The following is a 16,928-nucleotide window of genomic DNA, read 5'->3' as shown; positions in this document are numbered from 1 at the left end:
TGATCATCCTTTGCTTACTATTCGCCAGATAGAAGCTATAAATTCCATGTTTATGCTAGCGCTCCCACTCAATTGCACTACCGTGTTCCCAAAATGTACGTATCACCCTGACCTAAAAGTAGGCTTAACTAACAAATCAAAGAACACGAATAGCCTTTCAAGATTGAGCCTAATCATAACAGGATTAAGATCATTTGATCTAGGATCAACTTGGCGATATTGACTTGAATAGATTTTACGGTAAGTTTAATTAAATCTAAATCAAAGTTCAATATCGGTCCCTTCCGATGCATACTCCATGCATCCAACCTGAGCTTTACTTTAACCAATGCTCTGGAAAGAACATAGCACTTCTCCAAATGCAAGTAAACTCTGTTGTAGATTATCATATCAGTAAAACCCTGTGTCTGATAAATCTAGGAAACTTTATTCACATAGTCATGTTTACTTTCCAATGTGTTGACGGCACAATAAACAGGATCAAGTATGTGAAAAGGGTTTCAGATGAATTTATACATTATGTACATATAATCATGAAATAAATCATGTGAACCATGCAACATTAAATGTTATCTCTGATCTATATTAATAAGTAAATCTGATTATATTGAAATGAGTTTTATTTAGGGCATAAAACCCAACAAACTCCCACTTGCACTAATATAAAACAAAAAGTGCGTTTCAAATAATCTCAACACCTTGATATACAAATCAAGTGTAGTTGTAGTAAACTCCTCGTAATAGGATCTGAAAGGTTGAATTAACCACAACCTTTTCTCCACCATTACTCTTCCTTAATCACAAAATCATTAATAATGTGAAATTCCTCTCTATATGTCTACTCTCTTGGGATACTGGATTCTATATCTTTGGCAACTACTTTTGGTTAATCAGGAAATTAACACTAGTAGTTTAAGGCAATTTGGAACGATGCCAAAAATGTATAGAACTTTCCTTAGACTGAATAAGTACCTTTCCTGCAACCTTAACATTCAGTCCCTCTCTGGTAGACCTAGACACTTCAGATAGGTTTTTACACTTCTCCAAAATCACTATTCCACCCCCAGAGTAACCACCATCTAATCAGAAAGATTTACTAGAACAAAGGCAAATTTTGAAATCTGATATGGTGTAGTCTAAGAGTTTTAAACACACCCTTATAGACTAACATATAGTTCCTCTTCTTTATCTTAAGATTTACTTGATTTTCTTCCAATGTTCTTCTCCTGGATTAATATAATACCTACTCATTACTCCCACTCAACAGCAGGTGTCTGGTCTAAGGCATACAAAAGCATATCTAAGACCTCTCACTGTTGATATAAGAAATTCTTTCATGGCTTTATCTTTTCTGGAATAGTTAAGACTTTTCCTTAGATAAATAAAATCTATACCTAAGAAGTTGTGAAGCTTCATTAGATTTCCATTAGAAAGAAAATGCTTCAGCATCTTACTAAAGTAAGTTGCTTGCATTAGAGTAAGTAATTAAACGAAAGTTTGTTAAGTCAAACCTATAATACTAGGAACAGGAAGTTTGTTAAGTCCATAGAATAGACTTATTAAACGAAAATTTCCTTTTATGTCCTTGTAATAGAAAACTTTAGGTTACTCCATGTGAATGGATTAAATCATAGTTCTATAGGCTTTCTTCTTAGTTTCTTATCTTGACAATCCATTACTTGTTTAAACTCACAATGGATTTTAATCACTAGTGTCTCCCAAGTCATAAGAAGGTGAGTTCCTAGAAACTCTCCCACTACGACGAGGTACCGTGAATTATGTCGAACAAAACTAAATGGTATTAACCTCTTTGGTTGTGACAAGACAACAGAGGCAGTGGGATCTATTATATAAGATGATAGAACACTTTTGGAATCAAGAATTAAATATCTCCTTTATTTGCTACTTGTTTTTCAGACTTAGTCATTTTCTTAGAAAAGTAGTATTTGTTTGAACAAACACTTTCTTATCTATTGACAATGGGATGGTCCACCCCTAATCACTTAGAATAGCTAAGAAACCATGGTTAACAGTTCTAGCTTTTCTTAAGATTTTGATTAGGACATCCATGAATCTAGTAATGATTTACACGAAGTATACAACCATTACATCATTCTGAAATTGTATTACCATAGAAGGAATTAGGCAACGACTAGTAACTAATCATCAACATGCAACTCGAAATTTCTGGGGAGGTAAGTTTGGATATAATTCAAAAATCGATTTAATGATCTTTGAACTGCATATCTACTAACTATTTCTCCACCCCTATCAGTTCGCAAGATCTTTAACCACTTACCTTAATGGTTTTAACCATTGCTAGAAATTAATGAAATTTTTTAAACATTTCAAATTTCTTGCTAAAAGGTATAATCTAGAGTTATTGTTTTAAGAATTCAACGAAAAACTCATATCCACCCCTGAATGTGCATTCATCTGCGAATGAGATGAACTTACTTTCACTGGATATAGGCATACACTACTACAAAAATTGCATGAGAGGTCGGTTAAAAACCGACCTACGATCGTTCATAAGTCGGTTGGGAACCGACATCCCATGCAGTGACTTGTCATGTAAAACATGAGAAGTCGGTTGACATCTAACTGACTTCTAGTGTGCAATAATAGAACCTGGTGTAAAATATGAGAGGTCGGTTGCAACCGACCTCTAATGTACAACATGGGAGGTCGGTTGTAAAACCCACCTATGGTGTGTAACAAGAGAGGTTGGCTATTTAACTGAATTTGTGGCTTTTGTATTGAAATTCGGTTTCCATGCAACAAATTTACGGATTTTTTTCTTCATAAAAGCCTATAGTTTGCCAAAAGAAAATCATGCTTTTAATACAAATAATCCAAAACATAACAAATATTAATCTAAATACTTAAATTTCATTTAATTATCTAAAAACGTCTATATTAACTCATATCAAATGAATCTATTTTTTTAAACATTGTAACTATATACATATACTTTTGAGAAACAAAAAATGAGAGTAAATATACTGTCCATTTATTTATCAAAAGTGAATAGACCTATGTAGATTTCATAAACTCAGTGATGTATTGTGCCCATTCATCTCGTACTTCATTGATCTCATCCTTTGTGTAAGAGGTCTTTCCACCACACTAAAACAAAAATAAATATTGCACAAATTAATTACACTACATAACATTAGAACTTAAATAATAAACATATTATATGGACTTACATTAGAAGTTAACCATCGCATTGAATCTTCATTTATGAAGAAGTCTTTCATCATCCTCAAAACATAGAATCCACATTGTAATGATCCTAATGGTTGACGAGGACACTTAATTGTTTTCCTCATGACTTCCTTAGCTTTTGTATTATTGGTGCGCAAATATCGAAAGAGATTATGCAATAAAAATACAAACAGTAAGACATTGTTAACTTTAAATTATTTAAGAGTATATATAATAAATAAATTAAATTACCGAGAATTGAGGGATTTAATAGCCTCTGGTGGAAGATTGGCAAGAGAATCCAAATAATAGCATATTTGATGATCAAAATCAATAATTATAAGCATCCAGTGTTCACTAACATAAACACAAAAATTAAGTTATTAAGATGATATATACTCCCAACTTAATTAGAGAAATACAAAACTTACTCCAAATGGTATGGTAGTAACCATAGTTGACCTGGATTGGAATCAACCATTCGTTGTGATACCCATTCAACTCGTTCCTCTTCAGTGGATCCCAAATTTGATAACCAAATTGGCTCAACAAAACGAAAAAAATGGTCAAGCTCTCTTTGCACCAATTGAAAGTACAGAAACCTACATTAAAATAGTATTAACTCTGTTAACTTCAAGAAATGAGTTCTTACAAACTTTTAATTACTTTAAATCTTTGATACCTGGTGTATAATGAAATACATGGTCTTCCAATCTTGTCCAATAAGCCAAACGGAACAATATCGTCTTGTGCGACGTGTAAAATATGTTCATGACCTAATATCTCAAAATCCATAGGAATTTTGATAGTGAAACCTTGCTCCACATATTTCACAACAGTTAATAGAGACTTAAGAGAGCGAGGAATCCCATTAGGAATCTTGAATTGAATTGGGGCTCTAATTTGAGTTGAGACTCCATCATTTTTACTAGTTATTGGTGAACTAGTTCTTTATTGCTTCTTTGTCTTCTTAGGTGGCTTCAACATGAAAGTAAAAGGTGTTAGTTAGGAAAAATAATTTAAACTAAATATAATTGTTTGTGTCCATTACTTACCGAATCTATATTATAAGGAATGGTCAGATGAGATGGCCACTCAACGAAATTACCGATAGCGTGCCATACAAAAATTAATTCATCCTTATTTATAAAATTACATTAAATTATACATAAGATAGCTTACATACCTCTTCTAATTGGCAGAACAATTGAGATCAAGACCAGAAATCAAATAAAACCACTGAAGATACCTGAGACCACTATTTCTCAGTTGTTGTCTTGTCTCTCTTGATGCTCTTAGTTTAATTGCTTCTACCTGGAGGTAAAATAAGAATTATTTACAATTAGTGCCAAACAATATAAAAGAAAATATTTATTCTAGTCAACTCATAATATGACTAATTAATTAATAGTGTCATAATAATTACATTCTCATATCTTAACTTTGTTAAGACCATGTGAAGATTTAATTCAATTATAAAAATAAGACTAAAGAGTATAAAGCAGGCACGAAACGAAAAATTATAAGTATTGGTTATGCAACAAACATTTTCATTTATACTTTATGTGATGGAGGGCCTCTTTGAGCAGTGGACTTATCATTACATTAATAGTACATATGCTCTTAAGAACACAAATTGAGACACAATTAATAATAATATTGGCTAATAAATATTTTTTGAAAATATGCAAGATACAGAGAAACAACATATAGCAATATAAAACTCTACTTACAAAATACAATACGATTCATAATCAAACTGCTATTGGTTTTGATAAAAACTTGTACAAAAAGGTATTCTCATCCTCAAAAGTTATGAGTTGTTGCCTTCACACCTTATTTAAAGTCCTATATAACTTACGCTTCTTAAAAAATAGAAAATAATTGTACTAAAGAGAAGTTATGAGGAACTTTAATGACTTATTCCACTAGCTTTAAACTTACAGTAGCTTAATTATTTTATTTCTTTAGAGCATAGAGCAAAGAAACAGTCCACCCAAGTCCCTTAAGAATGTTAAAAACAAATTCTGGTTTATAATAAGTTTCTTAAATTTTTTAACACAAATGGACCACTTTATGTTAAATGTTAAAAAGGAAAATTATTGAAGTAATCAAGTAATCAAAAAAAATCTTTCAAAACATGAGCTATTCAAAAATATTAAAGATACAACTAAAATGGTTAAAAGATGAATAATTTTCATGAAATTCAATTGAGAATCATATAGAAAGCAAGCTAACAACCATTTGCAAATTAAAATTCAAAATAAAAAATAAAATGGACAATTTCTAACACTTAAATAAAATTAAGACTTAACCTTTCAAGAGACCATGATTATATAATTTGACCTTGTTGCTCATATAATATATGTAAGTATTTGTTCAGTGATATCCTAATATATAGATCACACGGCACAATTCATAAATTATTAATCTAATTTTAATCAAGTGGTCCTTTTGCATGTGTTCGATATTTTAATCCATTATCATCAGTAGAGAAAATAACTTTCATGTTGACCTCAATCTTGTCACTTGTGGCTTAAGAGCTAAATTTAAACAAGTGAAAAAGATTGATGTATGCCTATTGAAATCAAGAAGTCAGCAAACAACACTAGTTTTAAAAATATTACTACTCAAACTACAATAAACTAGGGGGTGAAAATAGTTGCGCAATTGAAAAAGTGGGTTACTATTGTTGTGTTACCCATTTCTTTCCCATTTGTCTTCGCCTTATACACTGTTACTAAACTCTTTGTTTTATTACTCAAGAGAAAGGAAAAATCTTGTTCGATTAGTCAAAACTAGATTGCAATTTGGTAAAATACATGGATTTTGTGAGGCATAATTATCAATTCAATGAAAAAAGAAAGATTCTACTACTGTTGAAATAGTCTAAAAATAACATAAGAGTATCCTCAAACTACAATATCAACTATTTCTAACTACATATTTCTTTTAGACATTTTATCAAATAGATTTGTTGCAATATAAAATCAACGATTATTTATTGTAATTGAGTAGCTTTTTTTTTTTTTATAACAATTGTAATTGTGTAGCTTGATACAAAAGAATAAAGATTAGTGGATTAATCTCTGTAGTCTCATATAAACACTGTAATTTTAAGTACACTTGGGAATCACTGACCTGAAGCTTAGTAATTAGGCTTTGTATTTTGCTAATGAAGGAACGCCAAAAAAAAATTGTAAACGATGATCAATGCTGCCCAGAAAGAAGGGAGGAACCGAACACTGATAACTAGAGCCGCCTTGGATGAAGATGAGAAACAAAAATCAACGGGAGGTGTCGACAAGAAACGGGCAAGTTTGGGTTGAGCGAAAACTGAATTTCTCTTACTGGGTTGCTGGAAGCTTGAATTTACAAACTGAGAAGAGGTGAGGACCTATAAATTCGGACAAATGGTTGTATCTAACGCAACTGAGTTTCTAATTTAATTAATAAATGAATTAATATTTTTCTTTCCTATTTGAAATGCTAATATTCTATAAGCGAAAAGAAGAAGAAAAAAAAATAATTAATATTTATATCTATATACAAAAAGTTTCTTTATTAATACAAAAAGACTTTCTAATTAATAAAAAAAAATTATTGCAAGAAAAAGACTTTCTATTAAATTAAATATAATCATTTTTTTTTTCAAAAAAAGATATATAATTATTCTTTAAAACTATACAGGGTGTTCCAGATGGGTGTAGGGATGTTGATGGCTTGGTCTATGCGGTCAAGCAGTTGATTAGCTCAACTCATGTTGCTGGTTTGAGTTTTATTTATAGGGAAGCAAATCAATTTGCTCATAGTTTAGCCAATTATGCATTGTGTAACGATGTTAGTGCTATGTGGATTGGGGTTACACCCCCTTGTGCTCGACATGCCGTGAGACATGACTTGCCATTTCCTTGTAATGTTGTTTGATGAATGAAGGCTTTCTGTTCAAAAAAAAAAAAAAACTATAAATAATTTATTTACTTATTTATATAAAATAATATGGTAAGTCGGTTAAGTAGGAAACGACTTAACATATCACGTGAAAAGTCATTTCCTATGCAACTGACCTTTCATGAAACATGATATGTCATTTTCCATACAACTGACCTCACATGTCATTTATAGAAATCATAAAAAATAATACCTACGTTTTTTATTAACAATATTTTTTTTTATTTATTGTTTTTTATAAATTATAATACATATAATATTAATAATTATATATTTTTAATTATTTTATAAATAGAGTAATAATATATCAAATTAAAATACTATTTTTTTTTATTTATTTGAATTTTAAAAACTGAAACATATGTAATTAATTATTTTTTTAAATGATTAATAATTAATTTATTTATATACATTAAATAACATGGGAGGTCAGTTACCTGGGAGGCGACCTACCATGTCACATGAGAAGACATTTTTCAAGCAACCGACATCCCATGTTTCCTAAATACATAAGAGGTCGGTTTTGTGTATACCGACCTCCCATGTATACATGGGAGGTCAATTTTTGTGTAACCGACCTCCCATGCTTACTATTTACATACATGAGAGGTCGGTTTTGTATAAACCGACTTATGAACGTGTGTTAGGTCAGTTTAAATAAAACCGACCTCTCATGACCGACTTCTCATGTTAAAATTGTAGTAGTGATATTAACTCTTTGCAGAGATTGATCTTGTCAAATCCACTATGAACAAGATACAAATGCCATAGATTAAAAAAAAATGTGGTTGTGTCTTTTGATGACATAGGTTTAGTTACATCAAAGAGTTCTTAGAATAGTGCAAGTGGATCCTGGTCATTGAATACCTAACTCATATTCCATACAGTTTGAATCCATTAATAAAAGATGGATATTAAACACTTGAGAAAGTGTAACTGTATTGTATCTGGAATTAGAAATATAAGAAAATTTCTGTTTGGATTCTAAAATTAAAGTCAAAGACTTAAATTCAACCAAATATAATGAGTAATTCTTTCTTCGACCACCACTACTAATACAAACTCTAAGTCAGATTTGCCCATACAAGTAGGAGATTTCTAAGATTGAAGATTTATATCAATTGGGAATAGAATTTCGGGATTATCATCATATGCGTCATATAAAATGACATGAAATGATTTATAGACCATTCATCCAATGATATGTTTTTAAAGCTAATTCGAAATGAATAAACTAAGAGGAATTAGGATAATTTCGTTTAAAATAAGAATCCAACGATGCTTCGATTAGCGAAAGACAAAGTAATCTTATTTATGTAATCTTCTTGTTTCATATTGTAAAAATACTAGTCTAAGGTGTCATCAATTGATGAACAGTTAGATGTCACATATACAATACTTATCTTTCGAGATCTTACACTATTATGTATGTGTAATGGTGAAAATCCACTAGGGATTTATCTCATTAGATAAACAAACATGTTGGACCAACAATGAAGATTCGAAATTAATCTACAACTTAATAACAGAAAATAACATGGTTCAATATAAATTCATACACAATTCAGAAATTATAAACATATAACAAGTAGGAATGACTAGTGAAAATACTAAAACATACAATCCTAAATAATTTCCAAGGTTTTCAACAAGGCGATACGGTGTCCCTAGGCGAGAGTCAAAGCATCATTTATTGAATAGAGTTGTCAGCTCATCTAAAATAGAAACCATTCTAGCAACCTTTTATTCGATCAAAATAAGAATCCAACGTTGTCCCGGTAGGCGAGAGTCAAGGTTATTCTCATTTTATGAGCTTCCACCATTGTTTCATGTTTCATAAGTTTATCTCTAAGTAGTCACCGTAGGGGAGAGTCTAATAGAGACGAAAACTTACAAAGCACTTATCAAATGAAATCTTACGGTGTTAAATGCGTTCAACGAATAACCATCCATAGGGGGACGAAGTCTAGCGTCTCGAGGTTATATTGAAAACATTTAACTTTTGTAAGACCAACAATGGAGATCGAATATCTTAATAATAATCAAGCTCATTATTTTAAGTGAGTTGTATTTTCTTTGATTCTCTTTATTTAATTTATTTATTTTAAATATATATTTATTTAAAATTTCCAATTTAGAATGAAAAATTCTAAATATAAATTTTAATTTAATATTTATAAATTTTACTTAGATGGATATGAAAATAACATGAATTATTTCCATCTTAGTAATAATTTCCAATAAATATTTAGAAAAATATTCAATTTAAGTTGTTACAAAATTAATTTAAATTAATTTACAACTCAAATTTAATTTTCTATAAATATATATTGCATTTCGAAAAATTAAAGTATTTAAGAATAAATTTTCGAAAATGCATGTTAAAATAAAAAATTAATCCTGGAAAAATTATTCTAATTTAATGTTGGCCCAAAATTAATTAATAAAATTAATTTACAACAAAAAATATAATTTTCCTATTTAATTAAATATATAAGAAAAATTTCAAATATTTAAGTATGATGATGAAAATCAACTTAAATATTAATTTTCTATTTAATTAAATACACTAGAAAAATACTTCAAGCAAAAATATCATCTATCTAGATTTTCCTTTGACTAATTAATTCAATTTCTAATAATATACTTTAATTTAATTTATTTTAAATTAATCAATAAATGAAAAAAATCATTGATTTAAGTTGATCCAAGAATTAATTAAAATAATTAATTTACAACTTAATCTATTTTTCAAGATAAAATTCGAAATTCTAGCATTTAAGAAATGCAATTTCGAAATTGATTAATAAAATAAAGAAAAAATATATTTTGAAAATTATTTAAATTTAGTTGAAAAATAAATTTCAACTAAAAATAATTTTTTATTTAATTAAATGTCATGAAAAAGAAATATTTAAGTATGATGATAAAAATCAACTTAGATATTTAATTTTCAAATTAATTAAATGTATTAAATTCAAGAAATAAATAATTAAGTGTAGAGAAGACTTAATTATTAATTTCTAGTTTAATACTAGGAAAAATATACTTAAAATAAATTGTACCAAAATTAATAAAATAATTAATTTCACAATTTATAATATTTTCCTATTTAATATTAGAAATAATAAGTAGTCTAGAAATAACTATCTAGAAAATATCTTATTTGACTAAGTATCTTTTCCACAAAATTTGATAAAATATCTAATTTAAGTTGTATTAGAAAAAATCTAGAACTTAAATATTTTTCAAATTTAAATTTAATTAAATATCAAAAATTAAGTTGTAACAACTTAATTTGAAAATATTCCATTTTAAGTTAATATTCGAAAAGATATTAACCTAAAAAATATCTAAAATATTCCATTTTAAGTTAATATTCGAAAAGATATTAACTTAAAAAATATCTAAAGAATCTTAATAACCAATGCCTAAAATTCCTCAACTTAATTTTGAAATTTGAAATTCAATAGATATTCAGATTTAAGTTGGTTAGTTGTAGATAACTAAATATCAACTTAAATAAGAATATTTAATGAAAAATTTAAATTAAGTTCCAGAAAGAATCTAGATGGTTATAATTCTATATTTAATTAAATACAAGAAAATACATATAGTTTAGCTTAGAATAAAAAAATTCTTTAAACTATAATTTTCTTAAATTAATTTCAAAATAAATGAAATTAATTATGTTGCTAATCAATTTTAATTAGGTTAAACTAGTGTAATTAACCTAGTACAGTCCTTCAAATCAGGCAAATGGGCCTTCACAATTGGGGTGGTTCATGTGAGGGGGTGCTTGGTTCAGTATGTCGTACCCACTTCTATGGCTCCCAACTCTCACACAAGGCCCAAAAGAGAGGAATTTAACCTTAATAAGAACAACTGTTATTAATTGAATAAGCCCAATAACTAAATGGGCCTAAATAAATTCTATCAAGAACTATGATAATTTATTTTAGCAACAACAACCTATATGTATCTATAATCAAATTAAACACATAGGCTCACACAGGCACACTTTGGATGGGTCCTATCATGTTGCTAGGTCATACACAGATGAAAGAAGATTGTAAATATACCTGTTACAAATTATTATCTTGACCAAGGGAGCCATCAGATCATTAGATCTGGCAAAAGGTAACCATGGCTATTTGCAATCAAGTAATAATAGGTTTTGAAAACTTACACATAAGCTAAAACACATACTCCTGCAACAAGGTTAGCTGGATAGTTGGATGTAGGATTTATTTAATTTGAAATTAAATTTTTAATTTCGAAAATAATTAATTAAATAATAAAAAAAAATTCAAAAATTTAAAAAAAATTTGAAAAACTCGAAATTTTTAAAAAAAATTTAAATTTAAAATTAAACCTACAATTTTTGAAAAATTAGGTTTCAACCAACCTAAATATCATTTCAAAAATTTGCTAACTACTTTTAAATTTTAAATGTTATTTTATAAATAAAAATTAAATAAAAAATTAGAAAAGATAAATAAATATCTTTTTCAAATTTTAAATGTAATTTAAATAAATAAAATAACAAAATTTAAAAAATTAGCAAAATATCTTATATCATTTAAAAATTACATGATTATAAATATCTTATTTTTAAATTTAAAATAAGATAAGATATAATCAAATTTTAAAATAAGATAGATTTTTTAAGCAAGAAGATAGATACTAATTCTATTCAAATTCAAATTACACTAATATCTTGAATTAAATTTAAAAAATATTAAATTAATTCAAAAAGATAATTAGAATTGAATTAGGAATAGTAATAGTATAAATACAAAACTATACCAAAAATCGGAAGTTAATTCCATGAAAAAGCATGAAAAATCAAAGAAAAACAAAAAAATTGTGAACTGTACGGACATATTTGCGATCGCAGGAAAATTTCAGCACAGCCCCGATTTTTTCAAATCTTCAAAAATTCATAACTAATTCAAATAAAATCGAAATTGAGTTCTGTAAAAGGCTAACTTGCTTAATTTTTTCCATACTATCCAATAAAAATAATTCCAGAAACAAAATCGCAATCATTTTTCACGAAAATTTACAAACATCAATCAATCATCAAATAACACTCAATACAACATGATACCATCCAAAGAACATACAAACAATCGTTTTAAAGTCCAAATTTCTTGCAAGTAAATCAATTACCATGGCTCTGAGGCCAGTTTTTGGAAATTATTTTACCAGGATCTTAGATCTACTCACAAGTATGTTGATTAACACCCTAAATATGAACTTTCTAAAACGATAAATTAAACACATATAAAGTTTAAGAAACCTTACATTGGGTGCAGCGGAATAATATGACTCCTTCCGTTCAGATATCTAGCCCTTGATTCCTTTCTGTAGCAGAGCATTATCAATATCTGAACCTGAATCTCTTTCTCTTACATTGGGTGCAGCGGAATAATATGACTCCTTCCGTTCAGATATCTAGCCCTTGATTCCTTTCTGTAGCAGAGCATTATCAATATCTGAACCTGAATCTCTTTCTCTGAATCTTTGATGCTGAAACCTCCTTCTTGCTGAAAGTCTTTCTTCACGATCTTCCTCACTATGATTGAGGTATCACTTGATGTGTGTGGGCACTACTCATACACTAAGGATTTCGAAATTATCAAGAGGGAAGAGAAAGAAGAAGTGGCAGCTAAAGATAGGGAGAGAGAAAGCTCAGGTTTTTCTCTGAAGGAAAAATAGAAAATTTAAGTGTAAATTTCCTGAAGCCTTCACTATCTATTTATAGCATTCCACTAGGGTTAGGTTTGAATTATTTGGCATTAAAATAATAAAAATATCAGTTTAAATTTCCTACAAAAGTGGCTGGCCCTATGCTAGTGGATTTGGGCCTCACTTTTTGCAATTTTGCAGTTTTACCTTTTCTGCATCTGATTTTCACAAAAACACCAATTTTCTAATTCAACCATTTAAATGTCAATTCTAACTATTTAATAACTATAAATAATTATTAAATAATATTTTCATTTATCATATTTATTAATTGAACCATACAAAGTATCATAATTAACAAATATGCCCCTATTAACTCTTTCTTTACAATTTCGCCCTTACTTAGTGAAAAATTCACAAATAGACATAGTCTAATTTGAGAATTATAATTGATTAATCAAAACCAATTACATGAGTCTTACAAGCAATATTATCTCAACTAGTGGGGGGACCATGGGTCTACATAACCGAGCTTCCAATAAGTAGATCAAGAATTTAGGACTAAAATTCACTGACTTATTAATTCTTCGTTGAATCCACGCATAGAACTTAGAATTGCACTCTCAGTATATAGAATGCTCTATATGTTCCACCATATAGACACATCATTAGTTATCCATTGTTATAATCCTAATTTGATCAATTATCCTCTATATGAATGATCTACACTGTAAAGGGATTAAATTACCGTTACACCCTACAATGTATTTATTCCTTAAAACACTTGACCCCGTATAAATGATATTTCAGCTTATGTGAAATGAGATCTCCACCATTTATTTTCGTTTGGTCAAGCTCGAAGGTGATCATCCTTTGCTTACTATTCGCCAGATAGAAGCTATAGATTCCATGTTTATGCTTGCGCTCCCACTCAATTGCACTACCGTGTTCCCAAAATGTACGTATCACCCTGACCTAAAAGTAGGCTTAACTAACAAATCAAAGAACACGAATAGCCTTTCAAGATTGAGCCTAATCATAACAGGATTAAGATCATTTGATCTAGGATCAACTTGGCGATATTGACTTGAATAGAATTTACGGTAAGTTTAATTAAATCTAAATCAAAGTTCAATATCGGTCCCTTCCGATGCATACTCCATGCATCCAACCTGAGCTTTACTTTAACCAATGCTCTGGAAAGAACATAGCACTTCTCCAAATGCAAGTAAACTCTGTTGTAGATTATCATATCAGTAAAACCCTGTGTCTGATAAATCTAGGAAACTTTATTCACATAGTCATGTTTACTTTCCAATGTGCTGACGGCACAATAAACAGGATCAAGTATGTGAAAAGGGTTTCAGATGAATTTATACATTATGTACATATAATCATGAAATAAATCATGTGAACCATGCAACATTAAATGTTATCTCTGATCTATATTAATAAGTAAATCTGATTATATTGAAATGAGTTTTATTTAGGGCATAAAACCCAACAATATGATCATAATCACATTCCACTGTGTTGACGATACTGTAATTGTGAATAAACATATGATCTGGATTTAACTGATTCTGTGTGTAAATGTAATAAACATATTAAACCATTAACATGTAAAATTCATGCAAACATTAATCACTTCAAATTTCTTATCTTGATTACTAATCAGATTGTAAAGAGTTTTATTTAGGGCATAAAACCCAACTCAGACTTCATTGGAGGTCCCTTGGCATTTCTGTTGGGAAACTTCCCATGAAGTTTATGACCAAGAGGATAACCAATGATTCTAAAGCTTCTATCGACAGCATGACCAGAAATTCCATAGTTGGTGCAAGTGTATTTAGGGAAAAAGGCTGAACATTTCCAACAAATTGTCAACATTATTTGAAGAACATTTATCTCCTTCTGTGCATCCATTATTACCTTTAGTTAAACCTCTCTATCTTTCTTCTTGAACACCAGCAACATAAGGCTTATTAACACTAGGTAGAGGATCACGCAAGAGACTTTGAGATCTGACCATGCTATAAGAATCATTCAATCTAACAAGGAATTCAAGTAATCAATCTTCATCTTGATATTCCTGAATAGTCTTCATAGAACCACAACTATAAATAGGTTGGGTCTATACTCCCTGATCTGATCCCATAGAGATTTGAGGTGAATGAAGTATGTAGTAACAGTATTTGACCCCTTTCTAAGACTCTGCATGGTTTTCTTTGCCTTGAAGATCATTGGAGCATTCTTTTCATTGAACTTTTCATGCAGTTCTTCCTGGATCTAAGCTACATTATCATGATACATTATGCTATCAGCTATTTTATCCCTTAGCGACATATAGTTTCTCGTTAATACTATACGTACTAGTTCGTATATTGATTCCTTGCCTAAGACTTTACAGTCAACGAGTTGCAGATATACTCTAGTACTTACGCAATTAATGAGTTATTCTATAAAAAGATATGGCACCGATTCACATTTCCTTTATCTTGACACGTGTCCTCCAGCCGAATTTTGGGTATAACAACAAATTTTACTTTCAACATTAATATGAACTATAAAAACCAACATAAGGACCCATTAAAGTGTATAACTATGATAAGCATGTTTCCCTGTAACCGTCCTCACAATGTCCAAGATCCTCTTTCCTAAACAATCATTAAATTCCTAGGATGTTGAAGTGACAACTAAGAATTTGCATCATCCGAGAAAGTCACCTCAAATAAAGGACGACACATGGGGTTAGCCATGTGTCAACCATTCAAACAACTTTCAAGCCAAATAAGTTCGCATATAAGCAGCTGCTCCAACATGGATTTGGAGGGCAAGTGTTATGTCAATTTCTATATAGGGTGATGTGGCATCAAAAAAACGTGACACGTGGAGATCATTCGAAGACATGGACAGTCTATTCACCTTTAAATGCTTCATCGAGAAGAGTCTACACAAAACTAATTATGTTCGTGTCTCTATAGTAGAGATGCAGATGATGTTCCAAGCTTGATATCTCTTGCCAGCTAAGCAGGATCCTTCGCCCAGAAAGATGTGGTAATTTAGAATCTGGAAAATATTTTCCATAAATATCTCCTTATTTTTAGCTTGGTTAAATCCCTACATTAATTTATGGGATTTAATTTTCACAACCAATAGATTCTAAGAATTAGTGTTAGTTTCTTATTTCTTTTCTAATTAATTTAGGTAACAGTATTCATTTTATATTTTCTATAAATAGTGGAGTCATTCTATTATCAAGGGAGCCCGACTCATATTTTCTAGAGAGAACTTATATTATCAAAATAATTGTAAGCCTTTATAAGATCTTTGAGAAACTCACTAGGCTAGCACCTTTTGATCTAGATATCTTTGAAGTAATACAAATACAACTTTGAGTAGGCTACTACCATCATCACGGGTCTGAACCTCTATAAAAATCCTTGTATTCTTATAGCTCATAGTTATTATTCTATTTATTATTATTCATAATAATGTCGATTTAGAGATTGAGTATCCCTGGCTAAAAGCGAGGTCAACATTAAATAAATAAGATACATTAAAATTGAATTTTATTTAAGACATAAAACTCCAACAACAAGATCTTCTAGATTCTTGTTCATTTCATCTTTCGTGAGCATACAAAATGTTACCCCTTCTAGAACACGATATCAGGAGCAGATGTCCTTAAAAGATAATTCATATTCAGACATGAAGTTGGGGTCAGCAATGGAGAAGCTTTCTCCTTAGTAGACCTTGTTGTGTTCTTGGAAACTCGTGGATTCATTTTTGCAGAATGCAAAAAGAGAAAACGCTAAGGGTATCATGCTATGAAAAGTAAGAAGATGGCAATGAAAAAAAGCAAAATAAAGCAAGGTGTTAAAAAACAAAAAAAAAAAACAAAATATCAAGGAAGATACTAAAACTCTTGATTATTCCTTTAAATAATTATCTTCAGATTTAAATTCGAAGTAGAGTGAAAAGGAAATATTATGATAATAAAATAGAAAGGATAGTTTCCCAAAAAATTAAAATGATTACCCCATTAAATTTGTGTTGGCTCATTATGACAC

This window comes from Cannabis sativa, chromosome 3, assembly GCF_029168945.1.
Source record: "Cannabis sativa cultivar Pink pepper isolate KNU-18-1 chromosome 3, ASM2916894v1, whole genome shotgun sequence".
NCBI lineage: Eukaryota > Viridiplantae > Streptophyta > Magnoliopsida > Rosales > Cannabaceae > Cannabis > Cannabis sativa.
This window is presented reverse-complemented; position numbering follows the sequence as displayed.